The sequence below is a fragment of the Symphalangus syndactylus genome, chromosome 5 (genome assembly GCF_028878055.3).
Source record: "Symphalangus syndactylus isolate Jambi chromosome 5, NHGRI_mSymSyn1-v2.1_pri, whole genome shotgun sequence".
NCBI lineage: Eukaryota > Metazoa > Chordata > Mammalia > Primates > Hylobatidae > Symphalangus > Symphalangus syndactylus.
In genome coordinates, this window is record NC_072427.2 from 25,985,493 (window position 1) to 25,999,018 (window position 13,526).

Sequence of the window (13,526 nt, forward strand, 5' to 3'; positions counted from 1 at the left end):
TCTATTACTGCATTGCGTTGTGTTGGGCAGTCCATGTGTGTGTGTGTCACATTGTCTGTGCTACTTTTCCTTCTTAGTGCTCTCTTGTTTGCTTTTTATGGTTGTCTTCTTCCCTATTCCTGGATGGTCGTAGACCTCCTGCCCTTTAATGGTAGTTTCCAATCCCTGTAAGCACCTACCCCCAAATATGTTTATTTATATGCTTAAAGTAATAATAAATTTTTCTGAGTAATAACATACACATTATAAAATATACACACAAGAAGTATGAGATAATGTTGAAATAGAATATATGAAATATAATTTATATTTGTTTATATATATTTTATACATATATAAGTGTAATATACTCATTTTTAAAAAGAGCAATATGATCAAGAGCAGCATGAGATGATGTTGAAGTAGAATATGTTATATATAATTTATAATGCACTTTTTCAAAAAGCAATATTTTTTAAATGAAATTTTTTGGACATTTACTATTTTTGAAAACCTTATTTTAACACCTTTTGAATGATTCAAAATTCTGGTTCTAATTTCAGTTTATTTCAATATTTGGTCTTAAGGGCTGTTAGAGCTGAAAAAGATACCTTCTAGAGAAGCAGATTCAGATGGGAAGAAAACTATACCTACTAAAATTTTCAATCCTATTTACCAATTTTGCAAAGATATTTTTTTTATTTAAATCTAGCTGGTAAATATCCATTTTCTTGATGTGAATCTGTCATTTTTGCATGTTAATCAGAAGGTGCTACACATTTACTTTGTTAATAAGTAGGGGCTGGAGTTCAAGGTTACAGTGAGCTATGATTGTGGCACTGAACTCCAGCCTGGGTGACAGAGCAAGACCCCGTCTCTAACAGCAACAACAAAAACACATAAAAAACAAATAGGTTCGAAGCTTATTGAAATTCTTTCAAAGATTTTAAATCAAGTTAGAAAAATTCTGCTTACAAGTTTTTTAGTTGTGTAGATGTGAAAGTGTTTGTAGGTGTCACACTATTAATAGTTTTTGGCAACATAGTCATATAATGATGAAAATATTTGCAAATAACCATTTTTATATGCACTCTTCATACTATAAGTCTCTGAAAGTAGTTCCTTTCTGTCTCAGTGATGAACTATAACTTTCACTCTGAAAATTCAAATGAGATGTATTTATTTCTTTGAAGTTTACTAGTGGCCATTTACAATCTCAGAAAGGTCAGAAAATGTGGAATACTTGCTCTTTGTGCAAAAAATACACATAAAATTCACATTTAAGTTTACAGCTTGTTTTTTTTTTTTTTTGAGACAAGAGTCTTTCTGTGTCCACCCGCCCCCCCACCCCCCCAACCCCAGCTGGAGTGCAGTGGCGTGATCTCGGCTCACTGCAACCATCACCTCCCGGGTTCAAGCGATTCTCCTGCCTCAGCCTCCCAAGTAGCTGGGACTACAGGTGCCCGCCACCATGCCCAGCTAATTTTTGTACTTTTAGTAGAGACGGGGATTCACTATGTTGGCCAGGCTGGTCTTGAACTCCTGACCTCGTGATCTGCCTGCCTCGGCCTCCCAGAGTGCTGGGATTATAGGTGTGAGCCACCACGCCTGGCCAGTTTACAGCTCTTTTAAAAGTATTTTACCTTGAGACGATCAGAGAAATTTAAGTGAATCAAAGTATTGTTCATGGGTACCTCCTATTGCATCCCAAAGAGTTGTAAATATTCTACTACATGTTAAAGGTCTTAATTTTATAAAATTCACATCAGTGATACTGTTAGCACATGAATGTCTTGCCTGTGAATTATTTAGTAATGCTATTGCTTAATTCTTAATGTGGAATCCACCATCTCACATATACATATATATATATTTATATATATATTTACATATTTTATATATTATATATATTTATATATTATATTTTATATATATATTTAGAGACAGAGCCTCTGTCTGTTGCCCAGGCTGGAGTGCAGTCGTGCGATCTTGACTCCCTGCAACCTCCGCCTCCTGGGTTCAAGCGATTCTCCTGCCTCCTCAGCCACCCAAGTAGCTGGGATTACAGGAGTGTGCCACCACACCCAGCTAATTTTTGTATTTTTAGTGGAGATGGGGTTTTGCCATGTTTCTCAGGCTGGTCTTGAGCTCCTGGCCTCAAGTGATCTGCCCACCTCGGCCTTCCAGAGTGCTGGGATTACAAGCGTGAGCCGCTGTGCCCAGCCCCATCTCACCTTTAAAAAAACATTTCAGTCAAAGTTGCCATTCCATCAGGGATTAGACTTAGTTTGCTCATAAAACAAACTTTTTTTTTTTTTTTTAAGGTAGATTAATTTTGAGAAATATATCCTCACCACTTCATCGCTACCTTAATGTCTTTCTTCCTGCAGTGGTACTGTAAGAGGAGACGTGTTGGAAACATCTCTCTTTCTAGTCAGCCTCACGCCATGAAAAATTCATTCCTGTACTTATTTCTTCAGATTGTCAGCAGTGTTTTCTACTTGTCATCCAATAGTACTTCCTGACAAAAAGATACATCAGGGCTTTTTTCCCCTAAATTGTTTCACCAGTATTTCATCCATATTTCCGTGGCATGAAGAACAAGTATTTTTTAAATGGTATGTTACTTTTTGTCTTTTGCTATTAAGTGAGAAAACTTTTGAAAGGTTTATAAACATTTATGACTATATTTAGTGAGCATTCTTTAACAAGTATTGGAGTTAGTATCTCATGATGTTAAGTATTGCTGAACACATTGTGGAAGTTTGTCTCATCTTCCGGATCTGTAGCTTCTGCTAATTGTGATGGCTTCACACTTTTCATTGTGTGTATCTGAAGAGTGAGGTTCATCATTAACCATGGTGAACACAGATACCTACTTTAAAAAATCTTTGTGATAATAAATTTTTTGGCTGACTTCTTGGTAAAACTTAGTGTTTTTTCCTGGCTGATGAACAGCTTGCACTGGGAACAGAAGTATCAGCTAGTGTTGTCATTTTTGCTTGCATTACAGGCTGAATATCTCCTCTCTGAAATCTTGGGACCAGAAGTGTTTTGGATTTTGGATTTTTTTGGATTTTGGAGTATTTGCATTATATACTTACTGGGTAAGCATCCCTAACTGAAAGTCTGAAATCTGAAATGCTCCCATGGACATTTCCTTTGGGCCTTATGTTGGCACTCAAAAAGTTTCGGATTTTGGAGCATTTCAGATTTTGGCTTTTCAATTTGGGATGTTCAACCTGTATTACAATTATCCTTGTCTGCTGTTTCTTTGCAAGAATCTTCGTTTTTGTTTTTGAGATGGAGTCTCGCTCTGTCACCCAGGCTGGAGTGCAGTGGCGTGATCTCAGTTCACTGTAAGCTCTGCCTCCTGGGTTCACGCCATTCTCCTGCCTCAGCCTCCCAAGTAGCTGGGACTACAGGTGTGCACCACCACACCTGGCTAATTTTTTTTGTATTTTTTTTTTTTTTAGTAGAGATGGGGTTTCACCATGTTAGCCAGGATGGTCTTGATCTCCTGACCTCATGATCCGCCCACCTCGGCCTCCCAAAGTGCCCGGCCACAAGAATCTTTTTAAGCTACTTGTCCAGTGGCTCGGTTTAGTAAAAACTACCTAATAGGTAAGCCCCTGTGTCTGGGCACATACCTAGGAACTGCAGTACATCTCAGTATGCTGAAATCAACTAAACAGCCCTCCCACATTATCTAACTCTTACACCCCTGCCACCTCCCACCACAGCTTGTATACTGTACCTGACACAGGACCTTCTGATTTGCAAGTGGAGGGAGGGGCTGATGTCAGTCTAAATTTTAACTTTTAGCAAAATGCAATTTCTTGTCTTTTAAAGATGAAAAGTAAATATTAATAGGGGTTCTAATGTCTTCCTCCCAAACCCCAGTGGGTCAGGTTCACTGGTCACTTCATGGTCACTCCACTTAGCAGCTCTGCTTGAGCTACAGGGTCATGAACTCCATCAATCCCTCCTCTGTTGTGTGTGCTGACTGTGTCTGTGTGTAGCCTCTTGCTGGTACTGGCCTCCCCAGGATTTCTTCATCTTTCAGGTCCCCCTGTGTCCCAATACAAGCCTCTTTGTCTTCTGTCTGAGTGCTCTGGTTGGGGCTGTTATTTTGCCCACAGTATTTGGGTGGAATAACTTCTTTAAGTTATTCTTTTAAGAACAGATTGCCTTTAAGACCCCTGTCACCTAGGAAACAACAGATCCCTTTCTTTTGGGTCTTTCCCTTGCAGACTTCCCCTGGCTGCCAGGATCTATCTCTGAGTATATCAAAGGATTTCCAAGACTAGATTAAAAACTAGAAATACTTTTTAAGTTCCCTACTCTTCCCCTTCCCATTTTCTGCCTCTTCCCATCACCAGTTGCAACTGTTTTTTTTAATTTTATTTTATTTATTTATTTTTGAGACAGAGTTTCGCTCTTCTTGCCCAGGCTGGAGTGCAGTGGCGTGATCTCAGCTCACCACAACCTCTGCCTCCTGGGTTCAAGTGATTCTCCTGCCTCAGCTTCCTGAGTAGCTGGGATTACAGGCATGCACCACCATGCCAGGCTAATTTTGTATTTTTAGTAGAGAGGGTTTCTTCATGTTGGTCAGGCTGGTCTCGAGCTCCTGACCTCAGGTGATCTGCCCGCCTCAGCCTCCCAAAGTACTGGGATTACAGGCGTGAACCACCGTACCTGGCCTGTTTTTCATTTTAATATTGAGGCTTATGATGACAACAGACCACATCATTGCCAATGAAAAAGATATATGAAGGAAAACCTGTTGTATTTTATTGCTTTGATTATTATGTGTCCCATGAATGTCTTATTTATCCTTTTAGTCTTAAAACAGTATGTTTAAAAAGTACACTTTCAAAGCAAATTGTTGTTGCAATGGTGAGTCAGATCCCAAAGAGTTCACTACTATAAATGGCAAACATTTGGTTTATCACCGAGAAATAATCTCTTCAGGATTGAAATGCAAAAAGTGTTTGTTATTTTCTCCCAAGCTTAGAGATAAAGAATACTATATTATTCTGAAGGTCTGGGTTGGGATACTGTAGATGTTGACCATGTAGAATGGATACATTGCTGTAAGTCCTGAGTACTTGCTGTTCCTCAAATCTAGGGGTAAAATAAGATAGCAAGTCCTACTCCCTGTTGGTATACTTAATGTAAGAACCAGAGGACGGTAGAGATTAGTTATCTGTGTGGCCATCTCCTCCAGGCCATCCTCCATACTTCCATGATTATCTTCATAAAACATAACTCTGCCCAAGCCACCTACCTGCTTAACAGCTTTTGATGGTTCTCTATTGCCCAAGGAATAAAGCCCAAACCCTTAGCTTGCAGATAGGGCCCTTTCCAGCCTGGCTACAACCTTACGTTCTCTCTCTCTCTCCCTCTCCCCCTATCCCCATTTCTCCCCACCCTCCTCAATGCGTGCGCACGCGCACACAAACACACCCACACACACACACACTTTTTATACCCTTCAGACCAATAATGCTAGGTACCAACAATGTGGGGTAAGAATTAGATTTATACAATTGAATATGATAATTAGTCTATAACTAGAAAAGTGTGTTAACAGATAGTGGGTGGTTCGGGAATGGAAGAGTCAGTGAACCACCAAAATATTCTAGAAAGTGAGTATTCACCTTTATTGGCACGTGGATCACCTGGGGATCTTGATACAATGCAGATCCTGATTCAGTAGGTCTGAGGTGTCTAGGGTGGGGCCTGAAATTCTGCATTTCTCACAAATCCTGGGTGCTGCTGCTGCTGCTGCTTGTTGTTTGCTGCCCACTTTGAGTAACAAGATTCTAGGGTGCACTGTCCAATGTGGAAGCCCTAGTCACATGGGGCAATTTAAACTTAAATTGATTAAAATTAAATAAAATTTAAAACTTCCTTGGCAAGCAGTTAAGATGGTAGCCACATCTTAACTGCTACCTAGGCTCATTTGGCTAGTGCCTACCATATTGAATAGTGCTCTATTTCCATCATCGCAGAAAGTTCTGTTGGACAGCACTGTTTTCTACAGCACTATTTTTCAAACTGTTTTCTACAGACTACCTCTTAAATCAGAATCTCTGGGGACAGGAGTTGGAAATTTGCATTTTACATAAACACCCCAGGTTGCCTTATGCATGTTAAAATTAGAGGAACACTTCTATAGGGGATCTAAAATCTGCTGTCCAGAGGTAAATTTAATGTGAGAATAGGCAAATATCACAGGCAGACATGGGGCAGCTCAGCTTAAATTGGAATACCCTCTTGCCAGCCATGAGAATCATATCCAGTTGTCTATAGGTGCAGCAGGTTTTGTCTGGCAGAGATGACTTCTGACACCAAAGCTACATAGGCAACCTGGGCAACATAGTGAGATCTTGTCTCTACAAATTAAAAAAATTAGTTGGGCATGGTGGCACGTGCCTATAGTCCCAGCTACTCAGGATGCTGAGGTGGGAGTATTGCTTGAACCTGGGAGGTCGAGGCTGCAGTGAACCGAGATTGTATCACTGCACTCCAGCCTGGGCATCAGAGCGAGACCCCATCTCAAAAAAAAAAAAAAAAAATGCTCTACATAGGGTGGAGGAAGTATAGCCCTCAAGCCAGTGGCGTTCTGCAGGTGTGTGGCTGGTCCCAGCTGTGTTCTCTGGTCTCATATGCCTTCTGGTCCTCCAAGTGCTAACATCTGGTGAGGACCACAGCCTGCATCTGGCTTCAAGGATGACTCCCAATCCTGGAAGGTACAATCAACTTATTCTTTTTCAGATCGATCGGATCTGCCTTTCCTGCCCAGGAACATATCTAGGGAAAATCTTTTCATTTTTTTGTCACATTTCAGATATAAAAAGAAGTTCCATTTTCAGGGATCAAAAACTTCAGCCCAATCTTCAATCAAAATTTTATTTTCTTATCCAGCTTTATGCTTGTTTCTTTCTTCTATGTCCGCCTCCTCTCCCAGCTCAGATGTGGTCTTGGTGTAGAATTTCATTTTCCTTGCTCCACACCCTTTCTTCTGACTTTGAAGGTTCTGACAGTCAAGGAGAAAGGCAAAGCCAACTTGAATCAGTGCTAGTATAACCTGGCCATCAGTGCCTTCTGCATGCCGAATGCCCAGCTGATTTTCTTAGAGTTCCTTTGTGGTTTTTGTGGAGAACCTCTACTGGCACTGTGTGTATTGCACCATTCTCTAGCTTACTTCTGACAGTCTCTGCTCAGATCCTGCCCTACAGAAGCACACTCCTGAAGTTCCCTAGCCCAGCTGGCAGCCTTCTTGACCAAGTCCTTTCAGGATGACTTGAGTCTTAATAGTTCCACTTGAGGTGACTATTTGACTAAATAGGTAATTGGCTGCATGCTTGCCCCACCAGACTGGAAGTGTCACCTGCTCCCATGCTACTCTTGAGGGCTGCTCCAGAAAGTCCACAACTGTCAGAGTTCTGCTACTTCCCCAAGTGCTGGAAGTCACATGTCACATTCTCCCAGGAACTGCTGCTGCTCTCCTCCCAGAGCTAACAGTAGCACCAGGGTGTCTGATTCTGCCAGGAGGTAGATTCCTCTTTTGGCAAACACTTCCATGCTCTGAAGCAGCCTTTACTTGGCTTGGAGTGATGGCAGGGAATCGTGGGGAGGGGAAGGAAAATGTCACAGCACCTTACACTTACAAGTCCTCTTTCTTCAAAGACTCTGCTTAATCTCTTGTTTTCTAATACAGCCTGGAGAAGGATGGTGGCGGCGACTAAAGAGCTATTCTGGCTCTCTGTTGGTAAATCCTGCATGGATGTATATGTTGGACATCCCTTGTCGTGCACCTACATCCTTTCAGACCACTTTTTTCCCGCCAGCCATTGGGTACAGCAGACTGGCTGCGTACAGGTGAAGCCAGACAGCAGTTCTCACCTGCATGATTTTCAACCCTGGAATGTCACATCTGAGTGAGACCCTTGCAAGGACCTTCTCAGTCATTCTGGTGCATGTACAAACCTGGAAGTGTGTGGTAGTTAACACCTCAAGGGGTAATGAATGCTTGGCCAGTGTGGATTAGAAGCCAGTGGATAAATTATCTTCTCTCCCAACCCTTTGGCAGACAATTCCGAGGTGTATTCTCCATCATTCCTCAGAGGATTGTCAGGCTAGTAGCAGCGAACTTCTGTGCCCGTGGTGGCAACCAGGTGGATAATTCACCCTCAAATTGGCCTTCCTTCTGTTTCCGTCTTCCCAGTCCCCACTTCTGTTTTTTGGGGATCATTTCCCAAAATATACTTTCTGCATGCAATTCCTTGTCCCAGGCACTGCTTTTTTGGGGACCCAGTCTAAAACAACATGTTCATTACCTCTCTTTAGAATATGAGGATACTTGTCATTTATTGTCCTTGCTTTGTGGAAAACTCTAGACCAAAGGAGAAGTCCCATCTAACATCCTTCTGCACATCGTTACTGGAAATGAAGAGCTGACAGTCATTGATTGCCAAGCAGAACCCCACACTGCTTAAGAGCTCGCACAGCATTCCTGTTGATGTGAGTTCTTGTTCTTGTTCTAGTTTTTGAATGGGGGGTAATGTGAGGTGGACAGATAAACCTTGATTTAGATGTTGAAGAGGGTCTCTAAGAGCAGGAGGTAATATTGGAGTCTATAGTCTAAGATTACTTTGTATATATCAGTTATGGTTCTTTGCTTCAAGCAAAGACTAAAGTAAGAAAAAAGAGAGCTATTGGACAGAGGACTAGATGCTGTGGCATGCCTCCTGATTCCTCATTAGGACGAGGTATGCTCTCCTCCAGCTCCCAGGATGTTGGCGGCAGGTAGCTCTGAGCGGAAACCTCCCCTGCAATTGTCCTTGGCTAAAGAGGGCCACCTTGCCCAAGATTACAGCCCCTTCTTGGTGGCAGCCTACACCCAATACCTGGTCATTTTGGAGGTGCAAAGCCTCTGTTGCTTCAAGGCAGGACACCTCTGAAGGGCCGTCCTAGCTCCAGCTCCCCAAGAATTGGCTGAGGCCTGTGTGCAGTGCACAATTTCATTTCAGGTCCTAGTCTCTGCTCAATCCTGCTTCCTTTCCTCCCTCACAGGTGTTGTTGCTGCGAGCACTTTCCAGTAATCTTTCTGCACACAAATCACCAGCTCAGTCTATTTCCTGGGGAACTTGAACTACAACAGAATGATACTGGGGAGTTTGCAAAATCAAACTAAACATAGGCAGCAGGAAGGACACAAAGCAGGGGAGCCCCAGAGATCTTAGTGGTAGAAACTTGTAAACCTCTTAGGGTACCACCAGGGTATCTCTGCTCAATATTTAAATCCCTGGAAGGGAGCCTCTGATTGGCCTTGTTTGGGTTGGGAATCAGGGCTCTGTGATCAGAACTACCTGGGGTAGTGGAGAGGAAAGAGAAGCAACCTGTGTCTTCCAGACCATGGTATCTGCAGTTTTTTTTGGAGGAAGTCAAATAAATATGTGGGTTGAGGATGGGAGCTCTAGGCAGAGGATGTGGTGGCTCATTTAAGATCACACATTGACAAAGAGCAGAGTGGTGTCAAGATTCTGGGACAGAGGCAAGTTAGAAATAAAACTCTTGATGTTTTTCCCAAGGTCCATCATACAACTGAAATGGAAGACTATGGCTTGCTGACCAATTCTTGCTCATTTGGGGTTACTTTATATAGGGGGATAAGTGTCCCTTCAGGTGGACTGAGAGTCACGAGAAGATTTAGTGGAAGGACCCTGCCTCTGGGGATGCATATGTAGACGGTACTAATGAGTACTTTCTATGTATCAGAAAGCCACCAAATATCACTCTTCCTCCCCTGAGTTCAGAACCACCTGACAGACAGACACAGGGGTCATATGGGGCTAGGTCAGAAGATCAGCTTGATTGATAATGGATTGGTGGATGTAGCCTGAGTATACAGCTTCCGAGTACTAGACTCCTGCATCAGACACATTGATTCTCCAACCAATCACAAGAAGAACTGGCCAGACACCGTAGGCTTTCTCATTAGGACAGGAGCTCAGCGCATGTCATATCCACACTGAAAGAATGAGAGGAAAAAATGAATGGAAAATACAGGTGGTGTTGAAGAAAGAGCACTCTTCCTGTGGGGGAGTCAGATCCAAAATAAAGAAACCAGATGAGGCTGAATCCAACATGCTCTGCTCCTTCTATAAAACTCACCACCCAGAGTGAGGAGGAGTGAGGGGAGGAGGAGTGAAAGGACAGGTGTGTTGCTCTGGCCAAAGTCCTTCCATGTGCTCACATGGAGCTGGGGAAGTGGAAGTGTGGAACAACTACTTTCCATATATTTACATATATTAGCATATCTAGTTTCACAACACTATGAAGTATCACTGTCCCCATTTTATAGAACAGGAAGCTGAGGCCAAGTCCATCTTCCAAGGAAGTGCTGGCTTGGGATTTGAACCAAGGAACTAAGTATCCTCTGATCTGAAAGCCCATGTTCTTTTCAGTGCCCTTTACCTGCTCCTCATTTGGAGTGCAGGGGAAGGGGAGGACACCTGGCTCTCTTCTCCAGCCCTCACAGGGGTCCTGAAGCTTCCAGCTCACTTTGGGCCTGGTTGCTTGAGTTACCTCATGTACCTGAGTCCACAATGCTTCTATGGGAATGTGACAGATTTGAAGGGGCAGTCACTGGGCCCGTACCAGGAAGGCTGGGAATAGGGCTCCTTTCCTGTGGTGCTTAGCTTTGGTCTCCCCTGCAGGACCTACACCCGCTTGCTAGACCAGGCTGTCCTCACATGGCCAAAGAGGCTGCCACAAAGGCCTCACCTTGCCTCCCACCAGGACACCCTGGGCCAGGGCAAGAGCAGCTGCTTTAGCTCAGCCCTTCAGGTCAGGTCTGCAGTAATCAGCTCCTTCCAAGGAAGGGCTGGGCCCAACGGGTTCTCTATTAGCTTAGGCATGCCCTTTAGGCTTAATTCTCTCTGGTTATGAAGCCCCAAGACTCAACCCAGCCCCAGCTGGCCAGTCTATTCTGTTGGACTCTGACATTTTCCCCAAACCTGGCTTTTCTCTTGATTTCCTTACAAGCCTTTGTGTCTTCACCAAGTTGTTACATTTCTTGTTTTTTCAGTCTCTGTAGATGTTCCAACCACTACACATCCCCCTTCTCCTCCTCCATACCCATCTTCGTCTTCCTCTCTTCCTTTATCCTTCTGTCTCTTCTTCCTCCTCTCTTCTTATTGCTCAGCCCTGACCTTCGTCTCGACCTTCCCCTCTCTTCCTCTCTAATCCTTCCCCTTGAACCCCAGGGAGATAGGCCTGTCTGCAAAGGAAAGATCTTTGTCACGTGATTACTAAATCTCCAACATGTTATTTGCTAGAAGGCAGCACAATAGGAGTTTTCTTCTAGGGGCAAAGGGGCTATAAAGGATTTCCAAGTATCATAGAAAATCACCCGAGGACGCTGAGCTCAGGGCAGCTGCAGCAGGGGTGAAGGAGGGTCTCCCCCAACCCCCACAGAGATGAAAGGTAACAAAAGGAGAAGGGAGAGTTCCATACCTCATTTTATTCTCTTGACAGTTTTGCCCAGAATTACCCCTGTCTGTATTATTATCACTTGTAAAAGCATTTTTTTCATACCATTTCATCTATCAGCCTTTTATTAAAGCCTAGATAAAAGTGGGAAAAAAAATCTCATCAACATGAGCCACCAGAAGGGAAATTTCAGAGACTGAGATGATCAGATTTCCACGTTTATTGAAAAACATAGATAACTGCATGGCTGCTCATGCTATTTTATAAAACAAGTGCAGCCAGGCGAGCCATTTAATAACGTGGGAATTGTCAGCTGTGCAGATAGTGGACAGAGCATGAGCTTACCTCGGGAAGGCATAGGCTGTCACGGAAATGAACACTGCGGCACACTGCGGGCCGGCAGCACAGCAGCACTCTGCAGACAGCCTCCCAGCTTCTCGAGAGCCGTCCACGGTGCAGCCAGCCACCATGGGACACGGTGCCCAGGTCTTTCCAAGAACAGTGGAGCCCACACTTATCCCCTTCCATGTCAGTCACACTCTGGCACTCATGTTTGGAGTAGTTAAAGGCTTTCAAAGGTATTTAATCTCACCACAATCATGAGATAGGAATGAAAACCCCTCTTTTCCAAATGAAGAAATTGACCACTACAGGAGGGAAGGAACTTTGGTGAATCCACAGAGTGGAGTGGCAGTGCTAGGGTGATTACCTAGGGGTCCAGTTCCAGTTCCTGTGCTCCTTTTGCTTCATTGGGCTTATCCCATCACCAAAAACAGTCTAGAGCTGGAGATGTTAAAGAAACCACCCTTTGACCTGCAGGGTAAGTGTGTGAGAATTGGTGGGTGGGTGGCGATAGGGGAGTCAGGTTTGGGCAGTAGAATGGAGGAGTAATGTATACTCTAAATAGGTTCATTTCCTGACTTCCCCACTTATCTGTGTGACCTCGTATATGTCACTTAACTTCTCTGTGCCTCTATAAAATGAGGAATGATAATAATATCTACCTCATAAGTTTGTGGTAAAGGTTAAAAGAGATAATGGATCAAGCATTTAATACAGTATAGTAAGTTGGATAAATGGTATAGAGTTGGGCCCACTTTTGGAGTCAAAAGAAATTTGTAAAAGTGCCTCCCACATGTCTGTCCTGTAGAGGTGAGCAAGTATTTTAAATCCCTTCCTGATATCTTTCCTGTGGCTAAGAATCCTTACAGGCACTTGGGCCCCTGCCTTCCCTGCTGTGGACTAGGATGCCTGTAGGTACCAGGTTAGAAGAGCTGCTTCTTGGAATTGCCATGTGACTGTACAATGTGCTATCTGTGGCCCTGCCATTGACTCACACTATAACCTTGAGCTGACCTCAGTCTTAGCTGGCTGGGCCTCTGTTTCCTTAGTTATAAAGGGATAAGGACAGAGCTAGGTTTGAGGAAGTGTAGTTTATGAACTTCTACATCAGAATCAACTCCATTGTTGATGGCTGAAAACGTTGATTCATGGGCCTTGCCCCAAGTTGGCTCAATCACAATCTCTAATGGTGCTCTAGAATGTATATTTGTAAAAAGCCCTCTCCACTTGCCCCATGCCCTGGCCTAACTCTCAGAGATTCTGGTATAATTGACCATTAATACATAATGAAAGTAAATAATGGGCTAATAAATTAAAAATTGATTTACTTTTTAACTTTGGTTGTTTTTAAGATTTTCCTGTTTGTTTTTGTTTTTTAGCAGTTTTACTACATGTGCCTAAATGTGGTTTTCTTTGAACTCCTCTAGGGTTCATAACACTTCTAGAATCTGTGATTTGATATCTTTTGCCAGTATTGGAAAATTCTCAGTCATCATTTCTGTAAAAATTGTTTCTGACTCGTTTATTGTTTTCCTCTCTGGGACTCCAATTACATGTATGTTGGACCTACTTGCCATGTCCCATTATGTCCCATACACACCCCTCTACTACCACCTGTATTTTCCATTCATTTTTTCCTCTCATTCTTTCAGTGTGGATATTTTCTATTGACCTATCTCTGTGTCTAGTTTTATCAGCTG